The sequence below is a fragment of the Schistocerca serialis genome, chromosome 4, assembly GCF_023864345.2.
Source record: "Schistocerca serialis cubense isolate TAMUIC-IGC-003099 chromosome 4, iqSchSeri2.2, whole genome shotgun sequence".
Taxonomy (NCBI): Eukaryota; Metazoa; Arthropoda; class Insecta; order Orthoptera; family Acrididae; genus Schistocerca; species Schistocerca serialis.
Genome location: NC_064641.1, coordinates 608,846,725 through 608,870,585, shown reverse-complemented (window position 1 = coordinate 608,870,585; position 23,861 = coordinate 608,846,725). Strand labels below are relative to the sequence as shown.

The window sequence follows — 23,861 nt, the reverse complement described above, 5'->3', positions numbered from 1 at the left end:
TTGCATCCATACTAATATTTGCCGAGTTGCGTGTGGATAAAAGCGTCAAAATAATGAAACTTCAACAACTATTTAGAAAATAAAAGAGCCGGAACTGAATTAAAATAACACCGGAGATAGCGATGGCTACTGATCGCTAGAATAAGAAGGATGATCTAGCCACTCTGCAACCCACTAAAATCTCTAGCCAAAAAAGTAAGGCGTAATACACGAAAGTATATAAGATTAGCCGCTCACATCTCTCCATCATCTAAAATGGAGAAAAAGTCCTACTTAAATTAGCGTCTATAGGGTGACAGTTATTAAACTATATGAAATAAAATCGTTATAACTTCAGAATGGGTTGCGTTATGGCGCTGAAATTGTACGGTTGGTGGCGGGGCAACTTCACCCCTGCAAGAAACGTAAGAGCTAAGTCTATTCGAATGCCAGCGTTACATGGAAAAAGTTGATGTGTAATGTGTACGGACGCTGTTTCACAATTCTTCACAGCCCTTTACGAACGGTTCCGCTGTCGTGACACAGCTCGTGCCGTTCTTGAAGACTGCATACTGCGTCCAGGATTCTCAGCCATGGCAACAGCACCTTCTTCAACAATTGGTGGTGCTATTGTCCGTCGGCCGCTCCGAGGAGAAGTTCCCAAATCAGCAGTAAATTCGTACTTCCAAATCATATTCTTCAATCCGATGCGGAAAGAGGCCTTCACTATATTCCTTTATTACGTCTATACTCGCGATGACAACAACTTTTCTGCTACTGCTTTGATAAAATAGCTCTATGAGTAATGCCCTGCTCACTTTGACCAGGTTCATGCCGGCTGTGTCTACAAGTGTAATGCACAATAATGCTTGTGTTTCAACCCTACGCCACCGTAGCAGTACCGGCGCCTAGCGGAACGTCATGACACTGCCCATCTACACTGGCTCAAGTAACGAAAGCATAATTATAATCACCGTGTACATGACGTATGGGAATGTGAATCTGTGGAAACCGCCAAGAGTAAAATTATTTGTATGCTTTGTGGGCATCATATCAGGCTCGTATTTATGTAGTAGCTCTACTCTCCTTACCGTTGTATTTCAATGAGGATCGCCTGGCGATGAGGGGTATGTAGTTGTGTAGTTGTCTGGGGCGTGTGGGGCTGGATGATTTTCTCTCGCCGGCCGAAGTGGCCGTGCGATTAAAGGCGCTGCAGTCTGGAACCGCAAGACCGCTACGGTCGCAGGTTCGAATCCTGCCTCGGGCATTAATGTTTGTGATGTCCTTAGGTTAGTTAGGTTTAACTAGTTCTAAGTTCTAGGGGACTAATGACCTCAGCAGTTGAGTCCCATAGTGCTCAGAGCCATTTGAACCATTTGATTTTCTCTCAGTCTAGAACTGGTACTTTTATTTATTTGTATTTTAGGGTACCGGAAGACAATGTTAATAGCTAGGTCACAACGATGCAAAATTGCTTCAGACGCAGTTCAACGTGAGATTCGTCACCGTTTAAAACTATACTCGATCAAGAGTCGAATCCTGAAACATGCTGGTAATGCGCTCTACCTACTAAAAATTTCGTGATTTTTACTTGCTTTCTTACTGGTTGTTTAGAGAAACTTACATTTACTTGCTTATTAAGAAACGACTGTGCTTTTATACTGATTAAGGACCTTTAAGTATATGTGTTAGCAATCATTTTAATACCCTCGAAATGACTCGACAGCTTATAGTTTGCGCAATGGAATGCTGTGCACCTGACCCGAATCTTCCTGCAGCGACAAACCTCATATGTTGTAAGACATAACACTGATGCATCCGGTATGCGCAATGCTACGTACAAGTAGATCATCTATTACAAAACAGCGAAATCGTGACACGGGAAAAGACATCCAGTGATTGAAGAAGATAGTGCAGCGGCTGTGTGAAACTGGTAAAGGCTGTTTAAAATTAATCTACATTGAGACGAACTTCCGCACTAGTGTTTCCAATCACAACGTAAGAAAACACATGGCGGAACACTATAGACAATCAATAAGTGTAATTAAAAAAAAAAAGGATTGAAAAATGTATCGAGAACGGTTGTAAGAGAATAAAAGGAACGAATAGCAGAAACAAGAACGTCTATATGGGCTGGAACACGAGTCGAAATATTGGTCGCTAAGCACGCTAAGATTCGCAGAAACAAATTAATCCAAACTCCGTGACTGTAACATTTCAAGAATGTGGCCTACATTTCAGCAGATAAAGCAAACAATAGAAATGATTGAAAGTCTTTCGGGAGACATCTTTAAGAAAAAATGAGGATTTTGCTACACACAGATTTCTGTGCACTTCATCAGCAATAGGTCCTCTTTGTTTCGTGGTCAACAGGTATGTTGACAGGAAGATGATACCTGCGTTTTTGCTCAGCCGAAAGCGATCGTTTTCCTAGCGCCAAAAGAGTTTCCTGCCTCAGAAATGTCGATATCGAGGCGATATCCTGGCCTCAGCAGGTAGTTCGTGAGCTAAAGGCTGAAAAAATACTAGACGCGTGATGAAAATTAGTGTGATGAATATTTATTGCCATACATGGAAGCAACACAGCCAGCTTCCAATATTCGTGATATGCGAGAAATACTCGGGTAACGACTGCAAGCTTGCAGCTTGCCTCCTGTTCGAATCTACTACTTTCAGATCGGTACATTAAGTTTCACCTGACAGATTGGAAATGGGTGTACGAATTGGAGAATATAAAAGATAAATTGAGTATTACATTGGGAGGTCAGCTCTTACATGACACTGTAAGTGAAATTAACGTATTAATGACAAACATACCGACTGAGAAAAAGAAGTTCAGCACCCAGAAGTGGAGGAGGAAACGAAATTAAGGTATGTGAGGGTATCTGATGCTATTTCAGTGATTGCAGAATCGAATCATGTTTACAAAGAACTTGGCAGTATGAGCCCACTTACCAGCACGACTTTTGCATCCCCTCTGGGCAGGATACATTCACTAATTCGGTTGGAAGTGGTGCCGTAAAGCCGGTTCATTATCTCATGAAGATAGCTGACCCATAACGGTTGTAAATGGTCCTTGACAACGTGGGTACTGGCACTGCGACGGAGTTGACGTGCAAACTTCACCCACACGTGTTATATGTATGTGGACGAATATTTTCCTGTTGAAAAATGGCACCATGATATTGTTACAAGAGAGGTAACAAATGAGGATACATGGTATCCATAACGTACCGTTGTGCGGTCAGAGTTCGTCATTCAGTACGAGCAGTGACCTAAAGTTATATCCAATGACTGTCCACACCATGACACCAGGAGTAGCATCGCTGTAGTTCTCCGGAGCATTAGAGTAATGACAGTTCTCTGCAGCTCGATGCCGTAATCGCCGGCGTTGGTCACCCACGGTACTTCGGAACCGCAGTTCATGGCTGAAGGCAATGTGACGCCATTCGTAGTCGTTATTTCCTTCTTACGAAAAAACTAAACTTCATCAGAACAGTGCTTCAAAGCCCCAACTGTACCGACCGGCCACCGTGTCATCCTCAGCCCACAGGCGTCACTGGATGCGGATGCTGAGGGGCATGTAGTCAGCATACCGCTCTCCGGGCCGTATGTCAGTTTACGAGGCCGAAGCCACTACTTCTCAATCAAGTAGCTCCGCAGTTTGCCTCATGAGGGCTGAGTGCACCCTGCTTGCCAACAGCGAACGACAGACCGGATGGTCACCCATCCACGTGCTAGCACAGCCCAACAGCGCTTAACTTCGGTGATCTGATGGGAACCGGTGTTACCACTGCGGCAAGGCCGTTGGCACATTTCCTGGATACTGCCCTAAAGCAAAAACACCGTTTTTCTTGTAGTGTTAACGGCAGCCTATACATATGGCGCAGGCGCGGATTTGAGGTGTTACGATGTTGGTGGTGCACAGTATCGTCTTTTGTTGTGGTCAGACGTTGGCGGTTGTAACTATGGCGATGAGTATGCTTGCATTCACTTTCCCATACACTACAACACTGGAAACTGTCTCAATACTTAAAAATCTGCCAATTATTCAATTAGACCAGACGGCCAAATGAACACCCACAGTGAGGCCCGCTTTCAAACTTTGTGTGTTGCTAATGTATCATATGAATTCGCTGGAATTCCGTATCCTTCACAGTGATCACCCACCATTTGAAGCTATTCACCCCTCTTATATACCTACTAGGCCTCGTAACAACTATACTCGAACATACCTAATACACTCTGCGGGCCGATCAACCTCTGATCATTTACATTGCCGCCAATTGCGTGTATGTGTACGAAGTTAGACGTATGATCTTGTCTTCAGTATATTTCCTTTCTTTTTTATTTTAAACATACAATAAATACTTGTCAAAGTTACGTATGACACACGTGTAGAGAGCAAAAATACGCCAATTCGCTAGCTTTGAGCGACTACTAACTCTTAACTTCAAAATATCTCACATTGGCGAAAAAGCTTCCCTAAACCAAATAATAATACAAGGTGATTGAGCTGCCCCTGTCTATGAGTTTTATTCAAACCACAATGCCTTCAAATACTACTCGCAAGATTTTCATACTTTGTCACTCGCTACACCTTAACTATTAATTATACAGCAAACCGAAGAGGACATTTGTGTAGGAAGTTTGATGTAGTTAAATTTTGTGCTAGGATATGTTTTTTCTAGAGGTCGTAGTTTTTGAATTATTCAAGAAAAATTTTCAAAAGTTACCTTCAAATGTGTTTTTGTTGAGTAACGTGAAAACTGTGACCTCCAGTGAATCAAACTCCAGTACAAAATTTAACTAAATTAAATTTACAATGTAACGAACCTGTTCATTTTTTCTGTAGGACTAGAAGTTTGTGCTTAGCGACCTAGAGAGTACGAAAATCTTCTGCGTTATTTTTCAAGGAGTTGCGTGTTGCATAAAACCCTGCATATTTCCGAGACTCCACACGGCGAGCCAGTCCGGATTTTGCTACCTCCTGCTACCAGCAAGTAATCATTTTTCCTGGCTGCCTATCAAGCGCGAGAAACCGTCGTGATTTAACCCAAAAGGACTCACCTACATTGTGGCTGCATTCAATGTCTTCTACGTACCTCTATGTACCTCTACGTACCACAGAATGGCAATGAGCACGTACTATTAAACAAACATTACACGACGTAGGTCCAGCCATATAACGCATGACTTGAGTTCATTGCTAACCTCGTGATGACCGTATTGATGACGAACGTGTCCCGCATAACGTTTGCACACACGATAACGTCTTCGATGGCAGTAGCCTCAGCTCGAGGGATCATCACCCACCGCTGTTAAATGTGTTCTGCGGCGATCAATTAGTGGAAGCCAAACGTTCTCACATCGGCTTTGCCTCATATGACGCACACAGACACAGACAAGCAAGCGCGCGCGCTCACACACACACACACACACACACACACACACTCATGGGAGAGGGGGCTGATGGGCTCCACCACAGACCGCCGCTGTCGCTCCATCAGCACGGGACAAACAGCGAACCTCAAACACGGCGGCGAGCAGCCTAGAATGATCGGTCGGCGCGAGGAGTATGGGGGATCTGTGGTGGTCCTTCCGATCTTGGACGTGGTCCGCTCTGACGTAGAGGGACCACTGTAAACACGCTTCGGCATCGGCTGCCTCGATAGCACAACTGTGCTTCTGCCCCTTCCTCTCTAAAGAAGAGAACCGTCTGTCTCTTCTACGGGTGTGATCAGCGTCAACAGTGTGTTATATGTATTGTTTTCTCAGAGTGACACTAGAGAATAATGGAGTAGGGAGGTTCAAACCGATATCGGTGAAAGTATTTATTTAGAGTGGAAGAGGCTTACATAGGATATACCAGCGTGGAGAGCAGCATTAGACCAGTCTTGCAGCCAAGGAACTCAACAACAACAACATCATCCCTGTCATGCAATGAATAGTACTTAGATATGTGGTGTCTGTTTTTTCAGACGTATCCGAAAAAACAAACACCATGATGATCTTGCAGCGACTATGAGGCCAGGCAATAGTTGCCAGAAGGCATTGAAAATTTCTGCCCGGGTTTGAATCCCGATGCGGCACAAATTTTCATTTTACCCTGTTGTTATAAATCAGTGTCCACTGGCAGCTAATGTCTTTAATTCAGTTGTGGCTTGATAAATAGTTCTGATTATCCAGGACTCCAAACTCTCATGCCCCTAATAGCTCTACAGCGCTTTCTCTTTAACGTTACAGTCCCCCTACATCGTCGTCTTTTGACTTTACACTTTACTCATAGTTCCCTTACATTTAATACTAGCAGTTCTCTCACTTGCAGATTGTTCAGAGAATCTTCTTATCTCCGTCACTCTACTCAATTTTCAGCGTCCTTCTGTAACATTGGAACTCAGACGCTTCAGTTGCCTCATTTTACCCTTTCCCTAATCTCTTGGTTCATTTCCGTACAGTACTGTGCTCCAAACGTACAGTACTGTGCTCCAAACGCACATTCTCAGACCATGTTTCTCAAATTAGCTAACAGTATTCTTTTGGCAAGGAATGCTCTCTTAGATCTTGCAACGACCATGAGCTAAGGCATCAGTTGCCGGAAGGCATTGATTTTCATTGGGGCAAATTGAAAGTTTGTGCCCGGGTTCGAAACCCGATCGGGCACAAATTTTCACTTTACCCTGTTGTTATAAATCAGTGTCCACTGGCAGCTAAAGTCTTTAATTCAGTTGTACCTTGATAAATGGTACTGATTATCCAGGACTCCAAACCCTCATGCCTCTAACAGCTCGCTAGCGCTTTCTCTCTAGCGTTCCAGTTCCCTACATTGTCGTCTTTTGACTCTACACTTTATTCATAGGTCCCTTACATTTAATACTAGTAGTTCTCTCACTTGTAGATTGTGCGGAGAGCCTTCTTATCTCCATCAGTCAGCTTAATTTTCGGCACCCTTGGGTAACATTGCAACTCCGACGCCTCAGTTACCTCATTTTAACCTTTCCCTAAGCTCGTGGTTCACTTCTGTGCAATACTGTGCTCCAAATGAACATTCTCATACCCTGTTTCTCAAATTAAGCTAATAATAGATTCTAGTAGTCTTTTTTGCAACGAATACTGTCTTGTCCTGGGCTACTCTGTTTCTCCTGTCCTACTTGATTCCTTGACAGTGGCGGACGTGTTATTGATGTTGGAATTTAGAAGTGTGTACAAGCTATCATATGCGAAATATTTATAAGTACATTTAGTATGAGATACGTTGACTCACCAGGGTAGCCGAGAGCGCAGTCTGCTTTAGGCAGGGGCGCGACACGGACCTGCTGTCCCGGCCGCGGGCGCACGTGGACGAGGAAGTGTTTACACCGCCGGTACTCGCGCGTGTTGTTGTCTGACTCGATCGCCATGGCACACAATTTTCGAAAGACTACGCTCCAATTTACGTTCGACGACGAATTTGCCAGACCCAAAGCTTTAGAAATAGAGCGTTTTTTGAGGGAAGAAGTTCGTTTACCTGCTGCAGACATAATTGAAATACACCTGTCCATTGTAAGCAGTACAATGTACATAAAGATGACCGATGAAGCTGCGTGTGAAAGAACTCTCTCCGCTGCTCAAAGAGGATTTAAATTTCGACACTCTGATGGCCATATCAGCGATGTAACAGTAGCCCCTTCAGGATTGGGTGTGAGGGTCATTCGGATCTTTGAATTGCCGTTTGAGGTGCCAGAATCGATGGTTACTGAATCGCTGCGACCATATGGCACGGTACTTAGTCATACGCCTGAACGATGGGCAAGTTTTAGTACCTATCCTGTGCTAAACGGCGTGCGACAGGTGCGGATCGTCCTTACTAAACATATCCCGTCTTATTTATACATTGGCGGATGTCGAGCTATTGTGATCTACGATGGCCAGCCACGCACCTGTTCTGGCTGTGGTGGAGAAGGACATATCCGTTCGGAGTGCATCCAACGCCGCGTCGTGCAACTGCCCCATGGAGAAGCGTCACAGCGAGAAGTTCCCACGCAACTGCCGATGACGTACGTGTCGGTGGCCCGCCGGGAGGTGTTGCCAAGTTCGGAGCGTGACAAGGACGTTTTTATGCAAGAGCAGACCGAGTTACGGGAGCATGGAGGTGACTCGGAGAATGTCCCTACACCCACGTCACGTCAGTTGAGGGAGGAACCTTCCGAAAACTCACATGTACCACGCGACGTGGAAGTAGAGGTCGAGATCGTGGCGCCGGCAACGGACCAACGAACGATCGACGAACACGGTGAGGCAGCAGAGGGCAGGGCACGCAAACAGCGATCGCCGAAGCGTCGCAAAAAGCGTCGCCATAGTTCGGGTGACACGTCCCCCCCTATCCTAGGGGACACGGAAGGTATCCTAGCCGAAGAACTGTCTGCCACAGAACACGTGCCTTTAGAAGACGCTGACAGGATTCCGTCAGATGGTGACCGGATGTCCTGCCTTTTATATGGTCCCTCTTTATTGACACCGACTGACCCAGCGCTGCCGACGATGGAGTCAGGGACCCCAATGTCCCGGCAGCTACGTCAAAATACATCAGAGGACGTTTCTCGGATGGATGTCCACTGCGACTGGGCGGAACCAGTCGAAGACATACAGGAATTGCCACCCCCAAATGATGACCACTCACCTAAAGGATGCACACCACGGAACGATAACAAAGGAGGGCAACCCGTTTGCGGGCACCCCTCTGAGCACGAATAGTGGACTAAAGCCCTTGGAGTTCTCAATGAAATGACACGAGCATGACAACGACAACGAACCAAGCATATAAGGTGGGCACAGTAAATATTAACACCGCACGTTCGCTTGCAAAGATGCAACTTCTCCGGGACATGATTTACGCCACAGACGTTGATATTCTGCTGATGCAGGAAACCTTCAATGCTGCTTTTCCCGACGTGCATGGATACAACACTTATCTAGCGCCGACTCCAGATGGAGGACGTGGCACAGCGATACTAGTCCGGGAAGGGATTCCGATGTGTGACATCGATTACCTTCCTTCGGCTCGGGGTTTGGCTATGACCGTGAACGGCATTCGTATCGTCAACATCTATGCACCCTCCGGATCTGACAATCGACAGGCGCGTGCACGATTCTACTCGGAGGAGATTGCCCCCCTATTTCATGGGAGGTATGACCACATCTTGGTAGGGGGGGATTTTAACTGTGTGTTCACACCGAAGGATCAAACTCCTAATTTCAGCTCCTACCACGCATTGAACACGATCTGCCGGGACATGGCCCTTATGGACACGTGGGAAAAGATCCATGGGCAGCGAGAGGGCTACACGTATTTTACTAGCCACTCGGCGAGCAGGCTGGATCGGATTTATGTTTCTGACGGATTAAGAGATCACGTGATGGCTGCTGAACGTTGGCCCACAGCTTTTACGGATCACCTTGCATATTTATGCACGTTAACCCTCCCACGGCAGCGGGTCTGGTGGAGTCGTAGTTCCTGGAAACTTAATTTCTCCGTATTGGTGGATCTCGAATGTCACCAGCGGATCGAAGAAACATGGCGGACTTGCACTCGCCGTCTGCCGCTGCACCGCACGGTTCTTTCGTGGTGGCTGCAGTGTGCAAAACCGGCGATACGAAGAGCTCTCATAACATATGGCAAGGAAAAAGCGAAATGGCTCCGAGATACACTTGATTATTACTACATGGTGCTCCGCGACCTGTCCTCCAGGGCCCCATCGCCCGAGCGTCAAGCGGAAGTCCATCGCATTCAGGCCTGCATTTTATCGATCACGAGACGTCGACTGGAGGGACTTTCAATCCGTGCTCGGTGCTTGGACATCGTCGATGGAGAACGTATTGGCATGCATCATGTGTCCAAGGGACATGCGCGTAATCGCCGATCCCTAATCACAGTCCTCCATGATGACGATGGTCGGCCCTTGACGTCACAACAGGCCATTGCTGCTGAGTTTCTGGAGCATTACCGCCTCCTTTTCACCGAGTCGCCGACGGACAATCGGACAGGAGAAGAAATTTTGCGACAGATGCAAACGGAAGTGGATGGTCCGGATGCAGAGGCGCTATTGGAACCCCTAACGGAAGATGACATCCGGGGCGCACTCGCGAAGGGTGCGGTGCATAAATCCCCTGGGCCAGATGGGTTGACACTCTAATTTTACCGCGCATTTGCGGATTTAATGATGTCCCAGTTGGTATTGATGTATAATGAGTTATTGAGCCCTGACACGGACGTTCCGTCGCAGTTCATGGCGGGACTGTTTATACCAATACCGAAATCGACAGCGAGTGTCAACGCCCATCAATTTCGACCGCTCACGATGCTCACTACTGACTATAAGATCTTTGCGCGAATGTTGGCGGCGAGGCTCAAGACTGTAATTTCCAAGACAATACCACCAGACCAGGCTTGTCTAGGGGTTCGGAGCAACATACATCCTATCCTCGGCGAATACCGTGACGTAATTTCCCTGACGGAAGCTTGTCGCATGCGAGCGGCGTTCGTATCGGTGGATTTTGATCGTGCCTTTGACAGGATCAACCATGCTTTCCTTGACTCGACCATGCGTCGAATGGCGATACCACAGGATTTTATTACCGTCATCATGCGCCGCCTTCGCGGCGCTTCTTCGACGGTGAGAGTCAATGGCAGGGAGGTCGGAACGATTCCTGTTTGCAGCTCAGTTAGGCAAGGATGTCCCTTGTCGATGATACTGTTTACAATAGCGCTCGAACCATTGCTGCAGACTCTTAGACGGACTCTAACAGGCGTCCGATTACGTGCGAGCTCCTTCACGTGTCGTGCATATGCCGACGACTTGATGATACTCGTCCGATCGGACAACGTAGTAAGTCAGGTGGTTACCCTTCTTACTACGTACGGAGTAGCTGCGGGAAGCAGGGTCAACATGGATAAAACCAAGATCATGCACAACGGTCGAGGGCTGGACGCTCTGCACAGTCCGTTTACGACGGTGGACATCTTGCGATGCTTAGGTGTCTTGTTCACCCGATCGCTACGGCAATCAGCGGCGGCGAGCTATCGACGTCTCCTCCAGAACGTCCGACTGCACATACGCAACAATTCACTTCGAACGCACGACCTGCTTCCAAAGGGTGGACTACACTAATGTTCACCTGACCTCGCGACTGCCGCACTTGGCACAGGTACTGCCAATGCCACATGGTATTGCTGACAGATTAATGGCGGCCTTTGGATACTATGTCAGCCAAGGAATGTTGTTTAAGATCAAATACGAGACTTTAACTCTCCCACATCATTCTGGAGGACTTAACCTCACGGATGTGCGGAGCAAGGCTCTAGCTCTATACCTGCGAGCGACGCTACGCACTTGGAACCAACTGCAACACGCCATCACGTCGGCCATCCTGGATGTGCTTCTTCCCACGTTCTTTGAACCACCGGTGGCGGTAGGCGCAATCTCGCCCTCGTTTTCTCACGTCGCGCGATTTTTTGTTGATTTTAGTTATGTTCAGTTACCGATACCTTCTACCAGAATCCCCCCCTACCCGTGAGATATATCGATACCTGCGGCGTCATCATGGCAGCAATGTTGTCGAACTTAAATACCCAACACGAAACTGGCGACAGATTTGGCGAGCTGTCCATACACCTCTGCTCACCACAGCAGCGCGATCGTCATGGTATACATTAATCAATCGAAAGACAGTCAACCGCCAACGATTGTACGACATTCGCATGGTGGATTCCCCACTCTGCCTTATATGTGGCATGCAGGACACCGACGAACATTCTCTGCAGTGAGGTGAGGCAAACGATGTTTGGCGGCTGACGCAACGCATCATGGCCCTCCTCCGACGCACCGACGAATCAACGATCACGACGGACGCTTTATTTTTCCCTGACCCTGTCTTTTTCCCCTCACAAAAAACATCGGCCATCCGATGGACTGGAGGACACGCATCGCACTACGTGCTCTCGCGGACGTTGATATCGGTCGTGGACTATTGGCATTATCTACTAGAACAACACGAAATCATCAGACGCCACTCTAAATATAAAACTCATTTTGCGAACTTTCTAGGCAGCATGTTTCATAACCCCCCGAAGCGGTGGGGAGTATCAGGCTTACGTTATTTCGAGGGAAAGGATGTTACTCCCAGTGAAGTGACGAGGATGTCACTTTGGCTCTATATTTCTTTCCCTTCTTTTTTATATATGATTTTTCTTTGGGACATTGAAATTAAACGAATAAATAAAATATTATTGTTACTTAAAAAATAATAAAAATAAAAAAATAAAAAAACAAAAAAACAAAAAAAATGAAAAAATTACAATGTCAATGTTTCCTTCCTGCTGCCCCTCCTTTATCCTGTCAGGAGACGGGGACACCGTGGCCAGGCCTCCAAGTACGACCCCTGCCCAATCTGCCCCCTGACCTACTTAAAAAAAAAAAAAAGAAAAAAAATGGCGTCAACTCTAAAGACCTTCACCAGGCGAAATGTCTACCCGACGGGAGGCCCTAGCCACACATTTCATTTCTTTGGTCGACACGACTGAGCCGTGGTAAAATCTGCTGTTTTGAAGTGCGCGACGCAGCGTGTAGTTTAAAGCAGTTGCCCTCCGTTTCTGGCGGTGGCGCCGCTGTGGCAATCGCAGCTTTGGTGTCTCCCTCTGGTGGGAAAGGGGAAAAAAAAAAGAGCGCTAACGCGCTGCTTCCTGGACTCCAGTAGACGCGTCGGCCCCGGATCGAATCCACCCGGCGGATTAACGACGAGGGCCGGTGTGCCGGTCAGCCTGGATATGGTTTTTAGGTGGTTTTTCACATCCTGCTAGGTGAATAACGGGCTGCTCTCCATGTTCCGCCTCAGTTACACGGCTCGCAAACATCCGATCACTTTCGCACTATTCCATGGATTACCCTCGACACAGACAGTTGGGGTACGCTAATTCCATCCCGAGGGGTACGGGGTGGCGGCAGGAAGGGCATCTGCCACCCCTTTACACATTAACATGCCAAATCCTATTAACGATGGCTGTAACTGTGGGACAAGGCTCAAGCGATAGGTAGATAGATTTAGTATAAGGTACGTTCCTAGCCTACATAAAACCAGTACAAGTTATAAGTTTAGATAATATTGTTTTTGTTCCTGTTTATTACTTTAATGTTAATAATTGTAAGACGAGTCTGTAAGTACGGAAATGGCCGACGGTGATGGTTCGATAACCGCTTGGAATCAAGTCCCCTGTACCTCAAAGTTACTGTAGTTTAGCAACGAGCCCTTGTTAGTACCACAGAATATCACACGTATTGTGAAAAGGAGTAGACAAGCTCAATACCGGGGATTACAACGCAAAACATCAAAGGTGAGTCTCACAGAAACTGCGTAGACCGGGCAGGCGCGGCAGATGATTCTCAGGGCATAAACGCTATCGCATGCTTTCTAGTCACGAGTTGATTAATTTCCGTCCAATCTGCGCGGTCAAAGCAGCGAGTTTCCAGACAGTGCCCGCTCTTTTTGTCCCTTCTCAGTCGTACCACGGAAGCTTGTTAACGCGGTTTGTTGTTCGCGTGGAGTGCAGCAACCTTCTGACGACATTCCTCGACCAATAATTAGATGTTGATTCAACAGCCGTCTAGAGCACAAGGTCAGATACGTCTACAGAAAAGCGGACAAGTCCAGTGATAGGCGTGGGGCAGTGTTACAGCCACCACAATTCTCAGTTAACAGTAATTTACATTGTGCTGGACATTAGCGTAGTCATTGGAATTTAATCGTTACGAAATTATCCTGGGATTACAGTGATCGTCTTTTCTATGCAGCTTATTGTGCCAGCTACGTAAGATTAAATTGATAATATCTGTGGGAGGTGATTGTAAATTGTATTTTTGTGTTTGTCTTGAATTACGGAAGTTAAAGAAACGCGAGGATAAAGGTCGAAGGCAGAACTGATAAATCACTTTTTGTAAACAGCATGAAAATGTCGTCGTTCCACACCGGCATACTAATCGCTAACAGTCACAACAAATGTCCTCTCGGTCTAAGGTTCAACATTTAATCAAGGACAGTGACACATTTGTGTGAGTATAAACAACTCTGTGCCAAGGCCAATCATTGTTATCTCCAGCGAAGTATTTGAAATTTTCTTTCATAATTAGTTTTCAAACCAGCTACGTCCAGTAGCATTATACTGCTGTTACTTTATCAGCGGAATTATGAATGCAAGTGATGGTTATTATTAATTATCCTTCATGTACAGTGTGCAAAATGAAACGTTATCTGCAGCGAGGAATGTAATCTGCAAACAGAACTTACAGAAGAACACATAATTAATTTAAAAAATGATATAAAAATGAAAATAACTGATGGTGTCTAGTATGAACATGCAAAACACTTTCACTAGAAACAAAGTAAACACACAGTTGCACGAGGCGGAATATTTCTTATTTACGTGATAAGCCTGATGTAAGCAGCTTGCACCTTATCTAGGAGCCATGAACTAGGAGTAGCGTCTGTGACAAGTAATGTAAGTGTCCTCGGTGCAGGGTTCGCACCTAGCCACTGCTGAAATTTCAGTTAAAAATCATCAGCAATGGCGGTCAGGACTTCTAGCATATGAAGTCACCCTCGTTCTTCCAGCGGCCTTGTCGGTGGGGGTGGAGGAATGGAAAGAGGTCAAGAGCGTTCTCGTGCCCTTGGGTTGGAAAGCTCCCCTTAAAAGGAGGAAGAATCTGCATTGATCAACGGCGTGAGGATGCAGTAGGCAATGGAAACCAAAGTACTAGAGATACATAAGATGTATCCATAGGACATGTAGCCTTTGGCAGAAAAAGTACCTTGATGGTCTCTCCATTGCCAAAAGATTCCGTATTAGACCACGACTCAGAGCTTTGGTAGGTGACTACAGAAGGGGAGGTGACCATGACACAATGATTGAGTAACCAACGGAAGGGTAGCATTCCATGAGTCATGACATGGAATGTCAGAAGTTTGAACGTAGTAGAGAAGCTAGGAATCCTGAAAAGTGATATGACACGTGTGAATCTAGACGTAGGTAATGTCCGTGAAGAGAAATGGAAATAAGTAGAATTTCTAGTCAGACGAATGTATCATGATATAAACAACAGCAAAAAAATTACATAGCTGCAGTACTATTTGTTATTAGTATAAAGGTAGGGCAGATAGTGAGTTATTGTGAAATGTTAAGTGATAGGGATATCCTCATCAGAATCGACAACAAACCAACGCCGACGACAGTAGCTCAGGTATATATGCCGGCGTCACAAACAGAAGATGAAGAGTTATAGAAAGCATATGGAGATACTGAACGAGTAATTCTCTACGTAAAAGGAGGATGAGGAGGAGTTTAACGGATGATCATGATCGACAGCGGGGTCATTAGAGACGGAGCACAAGCTCAGATTAGGGAAAGATGGAGAAGGAGAGCGGCCGTACCTTTTCGAGGGAACCATCCCGGCATTTGCCTCAAGCGTTTTAAGGAAATCACGGAAAAGTTAAATCAGGAAGGCCAGACACGGGCTTAAACCGTCTCCTCCCGAATGTGAGTCCTATGTGCTAGCCACTGTGCCAGCCCGCTGCGTACTAGGTAAAGGAAGATGGTGATCAAATAATCGAGGTGACTGCAATGCGGTTGTAGGGGAAGGGATAGAAGAAAGGGTAACGGGATATATGTGTTTGGTAATAGCAAAAGACTATTACCGGAGAATAGTCTTTTCAAGAACCACAAGAGATACAGGTACAAACGGATGAGACCCGGAGACAAGGGAAGATTACAGCTGGATTACATCAGGGTCAGACAGAGGTTCCGAAACCTTAAATTGGATTGTTTTGCGTATCCAGAAGCAAATATAGACTCATATCACAATTTAGCAATGATGAAGAGTACTCTGAGATTCCAGAGAACCATACGGAAGAAGCAGTGTAGGAGAAATTAGGTTACTGAAATACTGAGAAAGGATAACTCGTGGATATTGCGATAAGTATTACTACGATAGGCAGTTCAGTTGAAGGTGAATGTACATCTCTAAGAAGTGCAATCACATTTGTGGGAAAAACAAACACAGTTATTAGGAATGCAACAGAGAAGAGAACTTGGGTAACTAAAGAAATACAATTTATCGACGATAGAGGGAAGTGAAAAATCTTCACGGAAAGACAGAATATAGTAATATAGATCACTTAGGAACAAAATGAATAATAACTGCAGAGAAGTCAAAGCCAAATGAGTGCAAGAAAAATGTGAAGAAATTGAAAAATAAACGCTCATCGTAAGGACTGATACAGCATACAGAAATGTCAAAACAACCTTCTGTGAAATTAAAAGTAAGGCTTCCAACATTAACAGTGCAATGGGAATTACATTGCTAAACACCGAGAACAGAGCGGATAGGGGAAAGAGTACACCGAAGACTTCTGTCACGGGAAGGAATGGTCATATGACGTAACAGTAGAAGAAGCTGGCGTCGATATGGAAGAAATAGAGAATCTAATATTACAGTCAGAGTAACAGTACTTTGGAACACTTAACATCACATAAGGAAAATGGGGTATACAACATTGCATCGGAATTTCTAAAATTATTGGTTGAAGTTGTCATGAAACGAGTACTCAAGGTCATGTGTAGAACCTATAAGACTTCCTGAAAACATCATCTACAGAATTCTGAAGAGACCAAGTGCTGGTAATTGTGAGGACTGTGGTACAATCAGTATAACAGTTCATGCATGCACGTTGCATCCATTAATGACATAGAGAAGAATGGAAAAGGATAATGAGGATGTGTTAGATGACAAACAGTTTGGTTTTAGGAAAGCTAAAGGCACCAGTGAGCCACTTCCGAATTTGTGGTTGGTAATTATAGCCAAAATGAAATATCTAGATAGGCTCATAGGATAGTCAATCATGCAGAAAAAGCGTTCGGAAATGTCAAACTGTGCAAGATGTTCGCGTTTCTGAGTAAAAGAGGAGTAAGCTACAGGAAAGGAAGGGTGATGTACAACATGTGCAAGAACGACGAGGGAACAATACCTCCGAAATTCCAAGAACGAAGAGCTCGGATTAAAAAAGTTGCAAGACGGGGATGCAGCCTTTCTCCCCTGCTCTACAATCTGCACATTGAAGAAAGAACTATAGAAATTAAAGGAAGGTTCAAGTCTGCGATTAAAATTGATGGTGAAAGGATATCAATGATAAGATTAGCTGATGACATCGTTGTCCTCAGTGAAAGTGAAAGAAATTTACAGAAACTGTTGAATGGAATGAACAGTCTAATTACAGAATATGTATTGAGAGTATATCATGAAAACAAACAAGTAATGAGAAGTTGCAGAAATAAAAATAACGAGGAACTTAACATCAAACCTGGAGATCACGAATTAGACATAGTTGAGGTACTCTTCTATCTTGGAAGCAAAATAACTATGACGTACGAATCATGGAAGACATAAAAATCAGAGTTTCTCAGGCAAATAGAGCATTCCTGGTCTTGATAAGTCTACTAGCATCAAAGAAAAATTAATCTGAAGAAGACGTTTCTTAGAATGTACGTTGTTAGCACGTATTTTATGGTTGTGAATCTGGACAGCCAGGAAACAGGAACAGAAGAGAATCGAAGCATTTGAGGTATGGTTCTATAGAAAATATTGAAAATCAGGAGGACTGATAATGTTAGTAATGAGGAAATTCTCCGCAGCATTGACGAAGAAAGAAAGATATGGAAAACACCGTCAAGAAGAAGGGACGAGATGAAAGGAAACGTGTTAATACTTTAGGGAGTAAGCTGGATGGTACTAAATAGATCTGTAGAGGGTAAAAACTGTAGAGGAAGACAGATAGTGGAATATATCCAATAAATAATTCAGGAGGTAGGTTTCAAGTGACTCTGTGAGATCAAGAAGTTGGCACGTAAGTGACATCAAATTAGTCACAAGACTGATGACTTACAAACAAACAGCGATTGAAGAGCTATAGCTGCAAATAGTAACAGTTTTGCTTCGAAATATGTACTGATAGTTAATTATTTTTCACCTAATGCCTGCACGGTAAACCTCCTCTCTCTTTATTTTCCTCCAATTACATTTCTAAATACTTGTGCTTCAGTGCATGTGCACAGTAGTATAAATGATTTCCGTGAACCTGAAAAATTACATGATACCTTCTCGCACATTAAATTCCTGTAGCGGGTTCTACCAGAAACTAGGTATTTCTGAATATGTTAACTAACTACAGCTTAAATGTGAGCATCTTGATTCTGCATTACCCTAGACACTATGAAATCGACATCAACGTTGTTTTCCTTGGATGATAATTTTAGAAATGCAAAATAAATACCACTCTTAACACTGGGCAAGTGTTCTTCAAAATACAAATGAGTATTTGTCTGAGGCATAAAGAGGCATGTTCTTTGAGTTCACACACCAGAACTGGCTAAGTCAAGTCGCTTCTGCAATACTGCAAAACTACAAATTCGAATATACAGACACTTCATTCAAAAACCAACATGCATAGGTCGATAGCACCGCCAGGCTTGGTGTTTTCTCATAACTAAACTTCTGATGAAGTACGGCTGGAAACTCTGGCTTTGAGTGTCAGATCTGAATCTGCCTTAACATCTCTAGTCTGGAAACTCCTATGGACTGCATAGCAGATAGTATTTCCCGTTGAATTTGTAACACCCCCTATCTCCTGACTATCGAATGATAGTGGTCACAAAACTATATTCTGTTGGTCAATAGTTCAGAGAGTTTTGGCACTATATTCCCAGAAAACATAAAAACAGTTCGGACCCAACACTGAATAGTTATTGGACGTTACTAAATTGTCTTTCAGCAAGGCCATAAATTTACATGTCGATTCCCAAGACGGTGGCGATGCTTACCTCTGTATGGTTCAGTGAACTTCAGGAAGCTTTATAGTTGAGAATAGTTCCTATGCGGTCTAAACGAGTCGATGTAGCTTTTATTACTTGCTGGAATTCCCCAAAACGGCAGAAGAAGCACGACACACGACAATAGCGTACTGTGTGGCTGTGGCCATGCTGTAGGTCGCCGAACCGCTTCTACGACCCCCGCTAGTTGCGCCGACAACCGCAAAGCTCTCTCTCTCCGTCGCTCTCTCTCTCTCTCTCTCTCTCTCTCTCTCTCTCACACACACACACACACACAAACGTGCGTTGCGCGGGCGTGCAACGCCATGCTGGCATGTCTCACCACCTCTCACCTGCTGTGACTCATAAGGGGCGAGCAATTGCGTCACTTTCCACTACTCCTGCCCCCATCAAGGAACATTGCCATTGTTCGGTTTTGTGTACCTATATACTTAATAATTATGTATCATTGCGTAGCTCAGAAAGTCGTATAAAGTCAGTATTTACAATCTGTGTTTAACATAAACGATAACACATTTTTAATTGTAAATTTACCATTTTAAGAACTCACAAGATAATGCTATTTGAATCTGCCTGACAAAGTCTCCACCAATGACAGACTTCTTGTCCGTTCTTAGATACATTCGCCCCTCCTTGTTTCGGTTTATTACGCAAAAGCCTGGAAGGCAACTATGTTCAGGCCCTGAACACGCTATGCACCACATCAGTTTAGGGAAAAATATTTGAGAAATACAAGTGTCCTGAAGAAACACTGACAAACCTTAGGGACAAGTTCCTTATACAGAAATATGTAAAAGTAGTATAGTAAATACAATCTCTAAACGCACACCTCAAGAGGTTGGTTGGTTGATTTAGGATGAGTGGATCAAACAGTGAGGTCATAGGTCCCGTCGGATTAGGGAAGGAAGTTGGCCATTCCCTTTCAAAGGAACCATTGTTTCAGTTCCCAGAAGTGATTCAAGAAAATCACGGAAAACCTCAATCAGGATGGCCAGACGCGAATTAAACCGCCGTCTTCCTGAATACGAGACCCAGTGTGCTAACCACTGCGCCACCTCGCCTGGTATCTCAAGAGGAATGAGCACTTGTTCATCCTCAAAACTACAAAACAGATCTCTTCTACTGTATGGTCTTTATTTTCTATATTTTGGGAGGAATAACTATGGACAAAAACAAGAAAAAACTGTGTATTAAACATGGCTCTATAATGCATGCTTTAAGAAACATGAGCACCTGTTCATCTTCGCTGGTGTGTAGCGTATCTCTTCTACTGAACAAATTCTCATAGCTCTTAGGGTATGCATTTTTGGAGCCCAGGTTTTCTAGAGGCTTGTTCCTTGTTTTGGTCCATAGTGTAAAAAGCAAAGAGTTTCCAGTAGATGAGATGCATTTCACAGTATCGAAGATGGACAAGTGTCCATATGTCTTAAGGTATGCGCTTTAGACCCCTTGTTCACTAGAGGTATCTTTTTTTGTTTGCTGTAAAAAACTTGGTCCTAAAGTTTGTCGGTGTTTTTGTTTTTCATAACCGATACATAAAAGATATTAAGAATTTATTCAGTGGCATGGCCCGAATGGACATAAGAATAAAGTAAGCACTGGTTACTCAGCATAAACAGGAAACAATGGCAAAACTATTGGAAACATTAAACTGGTAGCAATGGCAAAACTATTGGAAACATTAAAGTTTAAACGTATTCCTTACTTACGTTGACAAATTCAGTGCTATACATTACCAGGGCGCGCTGAAAAGTAATTTTCCGATCTTTTTCTGTAAACTCTTAAAGCTTTCTCAATAAAAAGAACTTTATTAACATAATACATGAAACATCCTGGGAGATTAAAACTGTGTGCCCGACAGAGACTCGAACTCGGGACCTTTGCCTTTCGCGGGCAAGTGCTATATCAACTGAGCTACCGAAGCACGACTCACACCCGGTACTCACAGCTTTACTTCAGCCAGTACCTCTTCTCCTGCCTTCCAAACTTTACGGAAGCTCTCCTGCGAACCTTGCAGAACTAGCACTCCTGAAAGAAAGGATATTGCGGAGACATGGCTTAGCCACAGCCTGGGGGATGTTTCCAGAATGAGATTTTCACTCTGCAGCGGAGTGTGCGCTGATATGAAACTTCCTGGCAGATTAAAACTGTGTGCCCGACCGAGACTCGAACTCGGAACCGTTGCCTTTCGCGGCAAGTGCTCTACCAGAAGTAAAGCTGTGAGTACGAGGCGTGAGTCGTGCTTCGGTAGCTCAGTTGGTAGAGCACTTGCCCGCGAAAGGCAAAGGTCCCGAGTTCGAGTCTCGGTTGGGCACACAGTTTTAATCTGCCAGGAAGTTTCATATTAGCGCACACTCCGCTGCAGAGTGAAAATCTCATTCTGGAAACATAATACATCTTTAGTCTTCATGCTCACGTATGTATTTCTCAGCGTAGTCAGTCCGGCGACGAACACATTTTCGCTGCAGTATGTTTGTTGACGGAACTACAACATCGCCTTTGCTTGCATCGCTTCATCACCGTGGAAGTGTACTCCTCGAACCCATTTTTAAGGTTTTGAAACGATGAAAATCGGATGGGACGAAGTCGGGACTGTAAGGAGAATGACTGATGACAGTGAACCCAAGGTGTTGGATTGTTGCAGATATCGTAGCGAAGGTCTGGTATCGTCATGCTGAAGGGTGGGGTGCTCCATGTTTGGAAGAATTCTCCGAATTCGAAATTCGGTTACAACAAGCTATTTCTCACACACTGCCATGTTTTTAGATAGAATTAGCAGCCCACTAAGGGCAGAGAGCTGTAAACGTGTAGAAGTGAAGATAAAAGATGCACAATGTTCATAACTTTGATTATATTTAAAAAAATTCTGCAGGTCTTACATAAGAAATTCGGAGGCATTATTTTTTAGCACACCCTCATAGCTTTGCATTAGCACTACCGGTTTGTCATGATTCTCAGAAATTATAAGTTCACCCTCACTATGAGTTAAAATCCAGGCAAGGACTGATGGTGTCCGAACGGTCTGTACACACGGCAGCTGGAGCTCCGTGACATGTGGCTACCGGCTATTCTCGACCATTAGGATCCCCAGTCAATCGACTGAGGGTCTTGCTGTGAAGTTATAACAACTAAAGTAATTTCTTTTTCTCTCTTTTTTTTCCTTGCTATGGAAACACACTCGAAGTGACGGCATATGAGTAATTACAAATGTAAATAGTTTTGTTATCTTAACGCCATAAACAGCCACAACAGTTTATAATAGCCATTGTATAGTTATGCTGCTATTGGTGGGTACCTAAACAATCAAACCCTAGTGCATCTTACTACCGAGTGGCGAAATCGTGGAAATCCATGCATAGAGACGGCAGTGTGAATATGAAACTATTGCACAACTCCACTGTCCGCAGTTTTCAAGACAGAATATATTACAGGGTGGGTACATCTGTAACTGAATCATGTACCACAACTGGAAATCTTCTATACCGGATTTTTTGTATCCAACTTGACAATAGCAGTTCGTGACTGTCACGATGCCATACTACACAAAATCCGAATAAATGCAGTTATGTTTCACTCATACATCTTATCAGTGAACATGAAGAAAAGCTGAAGCATCATTCACTGCATTCTTCCGTATTTACAAGAGCTTCAAATCTAACTCTTGAATACGTCTCATTCAAACACACTACTGCGTAAATTAAGGAAAGGTAAGGGTGGATCGAATTTTACGTCACTTATTCTTGACGAAGTATCCGATACCTGTAGTTTCTCGCAGATCTTCTCAGTACTTCACTATTTCATAGCTGTCAGTCAATCCGTGACAGGTTTCTCAAATTGATGAACATGCTCAGGGCTACAATGGAGCTGCAGTTGGGTGGTCATTTGAATGAATTGTAGTCGAAAGTGATAAACACGTTTTCTACTGCAATCTTCTACCACTGTTTCTCTTGTGGACTCAATTCAGTGCTACTGCAAACAGTTTCAAAAATCAAGGAATTTATATTTTTTTTTCTTCCTTGAATAGCCTCACAATTTTTGCTTGCAAGTCAACATAAAGTACCTTGATTGTAGATGAATAAGTAGCGAAACGACTGCCTAAAATGCCTCCCACGCAGTGGAGTTTTGCATTCCGTTTCATGAAAACCTATTATCGCTTTGAACTGTTTTCACTTTACGAGAATGTAGTGGAGCCACACAGCTTGGACTAAGAAGCTTGTATTGCTGCATGTGGATTTGAAATCACGATGCTAACAGTAATTTTCAGTTTCGTTCTACATACGTTTGCAGACATATTCTCTCTCGCTGACGGCTTATTTGACATATTTCAAACCTGAGCATATGGAGTTGACCAATGTGTAACACAATTAATGAATTCGAAGAAATGGTGAAAATCAGTTGTGATGAATTTGAAATATTATTATGGCCAGCATTTGGATGAACCAGAAACTAAGCGTCCTGGGAATAATACCGCTGTCAATCTGGAAATCAGTGCCGTTTATTGCATTGTAAAATGTTAATTACATCCGGAGATATTGTAACCTAAAGTTGACGCTTGAAACCTCCGACGTTCAGTTGCGTGTTGTGACAAACACGGGCTACGGTCGGCGAGCAGCATCTGCAGGGACATGTTTACGATGACGACCGTGTTTACGAGTGTGGCTGTAGTGCACTGTTGTGGTTTGGTCTAGCTGTCGCAGTGTCCGCATGTAGCGCTTGCTGCTATTGTTAATCTGCATTCGTCTCCGCACGCAGACCAACTGTAGTACACCGTGTTACCAGATGTCTGTGATAGTGTAGTGTTGTAGGAACTGTGACCATGGTGTATTCGAACTCTGAAAAGGCGGAGATGATACTCATCTATGGCGAGTGTCGATGAAATGCAGCTGAAGCCAGCAGGGTGTATGCAGAACGGTACCCTGGACAGAGAGCATCCAACGTGCCGCACATTGCAAAACATCTACCGCCAACTGTATGC

At 44.4% G+C, this 23,861-nt stretch overlaps 1 pseudogene; it reads right to left on the bottom strand.

Annotated features, from left to right (window-relative positions):
• Window positions 1-3,673: 3,673 nt before the first annotated feature.
• LOC126476139 (5S ribosomal RNA) lies at window positions 3,674-3,791 on the bottom strand (annotated as a pseudogene).
• Window positions 3,792-23,861: the final 20,070 nt, after the last annotated feature.